At 44.9% G+C, this 2,982-nt stretch overlaps 1 pseudogene; it reads right to left on the bottom strand.

Annotated features, from left to right (window-relative positions):
- Positions 1 to 2,621: 2,621 nt before the first annotated feature.
- The window catches only part of LOC115432672 (clathrin heavy chain 1-like), a 7,634-nt pseudogene continuing 7,273 nt past the window's right edge, over positions 2,622 to 2,982 (bottom strand).

The following is a 2,982-nucleotide window of genomic DNA, read 5'->3' as shown; positions in this document are numbered from 1 at the left end:
CAGCTGATCCAAAGGCTCCAAAACTAGGGCCCAGAACCAGCTGATCCAAAGGCTCCAAAACTAGGGCCCAGAACCAGCTGATCCAAAGGCTCCAAAACTAGGGCCCAGAACCAGCTGATCCAAAGGTCATTTCCAGTAGGTCGTGGACTGACCCCAGTGAATCTATGCATGATCTACTGGGACTGAGCAGATTTACTGAGTCTAGTTCAGATCCAGTCCTTTATCCAACACAGATACTACTGCTGTGGACCAGCAGGGCACCACTGCATTCTGGGAAATTAGCAGATTTACACCACCTGGTTTAAATTAACACATTATTCTGATAATATTATGGCTTTATTGTCGGAATATGACGACTTTAATCTTATAAATGAATGACATTTTTGTTAAATTATGAGGGGTTTTTTTATAACTATGACTTTATTCTCATAAAATTCCAGGTTTTATCTCCATATTTTCTGACTTTCATCTGGTAGTGCCCAGTGTTTTTCTTTTCTTCTGTGGTCCTAATACTCCGTCGTAGCTTTATTCTCCAGTTCCTCCGTATTTGTAAAACTAGGTTGGCCTCAGTTTCAGTTAGTTTACTAATCATGTAGGAGCACAAGGTTCACAATCACAAAATGAGACAAAAACCAGGAAAGATCTGATCATGAAACCAAGAGCTGCACTAAGAAGGAACGTTAGCCAAAACAATAGGTCATTTCAGGTCTGATTGGACCCAAAAATACAGCATCAGTGAATGTTAGCTGACACCAAACAGGGTCCACAGATCTGGGTTTGGTTTCCTGGATTTGTGGATCCATCTCCTTCTCTTTTCTTTGTCTTTGGGTGTCTGTAAACGATAGCTCCCACTGCTTTAAGAACCTGAAAATACAATCAAACAACAACAGCTCTGCCCCATTTGGATTCAGTATTGTTCTTCAGTTTAGACAGGACTGAAGCCAACGCTGTCACTCATCTGCCTCTGTCTGACACTCAGTGGGCGGAGCCACAGTGACTTCTGCTAACGCTGACGTCATGTGCAGACCTTCTGTACCTCCTGGTGGAGGTAAAAAACACTTTTGTGGTGGGGTTCTGTTCCTTCTGTGAGGTTCCAGCGGTGGGTCAGTGTTGGTTCGGTGGTTTGTTTGTTTGTTTGTTTGTTTGTCCCTTCAGAGTGGTTGGACTGGCTGCTCATGTGCATCTTTAATGTCCTGCTGACACGTGTCCATGTAAAAGGAATCCACAGGATGTGAAGAGCCGAGGGTTAGTGTGAGGAGGGGTTTGGAAGAACTGTTCTTATAAAAAGTGGATGATTCGGCCGAATTAAAACGCAAAATATTAAAACCTACGTTGAAAGAGCAGTGGTGCACCCAAAAAAAAAAAGAGTCACTGTTAAAATGAATTATAAAATTTATTCAATTATAATAAATACAATTAAAAACCCTAAATCTAAAAATAGAATTTAAAAAGAAAAACAAGGAATGAGGCAGCACAATGGTTCTGTCCAAGGAGCGACACGACGGTGATCCACCAGGAGGAGTCCAGACCTCAGAGCATCTGGCCCCGCTCCTGAACACACACACACACACACACACACACATATACACACATACACACACACACACACACACACACACACATATACACACACACATACACATATACACACACATACACACACACATATACACACACACACATATACACACACACGTACACATATACACATTTACACACACACATGCACACACACATATACACACACACGTACACACACATACACACACATACACACACACACGTACACACACACACTCATATACACACACACACACACTCATATACACACACGTACACACACACACACGTACACACACACACTCATATACACACACACACACACACTCATATACACACACGTACACACACACACACACACACACACGTACACATATACACACACATACACATATACACACACATACACACACACATATACACACACACGTACACATATACACACACATACACACACACACGTACACACACACGTACACGTATACACACACATACACACACACACACATTTACACACACACCTACACACACACATACACACGTACACACACACACATAAACATGTACACACACACCTACACACACACACACACACATACACACACACACACGTACACACACACACACACATGTACACACACACACACATATGTACACACACACCTACACACACACACATAAACACACACACACACACCTACACACACACACATATACACACACACACACACACACATATACACACACACACACACATATACATACACACACACACACACACACACACACACACATACACACACACACACCTGGTAGGGCTCCTCCTTCTACCACTGTGTCGTTCAGGCCTCATTATCCGGAGCTTTACTGGAGACCCACACCGGCTCGAGCTCCTCCTCTTCAGCTGCAGCTGACAGACGCACACAAAGGCCAGCACAGGACACACCGGCCCCCCAAACCCCCAAACCCCCAAACCCCCAGGCCAAAGGGCGCTCTGGGGACAACATGTGATCCAGCTTTTCTAATACTAACAGACAGGAGAGCCCCCGCTCTGCCGCTGCTTAGTTCAGCACCACACAGTTCTGCACACAGTTCCCCACACAGTGTTCCACACAGTGTTCCACACAGTTCTCCACACAGTGTTCCACACAGTTCTCCACACAGTTCTCCACACAGTGTTCCACACAGTTCTCCACACAGTGTTCCACACAGTGTTCCACACAGTTCTCCACACAGTTCTCCACACAGTTCTCCACACAGTTCCCCACACAGTGTTCCACACAGTTCTCCACACAGTTCTCCACACAGTGTTCCACACAGTTCTCCACACAGTTCCCCACACAGTTCTCCACACAGTTCTCCACACAGTTCTCCACACAGTTCCCCACACAGTTCTCCACACAGTTCCCCACACAGTTCTGT

This window comes from Sphaeramia orbicularis, chromosome 14 (genome assembly GCF_902148855.1).
Source record: "Sphaeramia orbicularis chromosome 14, fSphaOr1.1, whole genome shotgun sequence".
NCBI lineage: Eukaryota > Metazoa > Chordata > Actinopteri > Kurtiformes > Apogonidae > Sphaeramia > Sphaeramia orbicularis.
The sequence above is the reverse complement of the archived record's forward strand: the minus strand, read 5'-3'. Positions and strand labels throughout refer to the sequence as shown.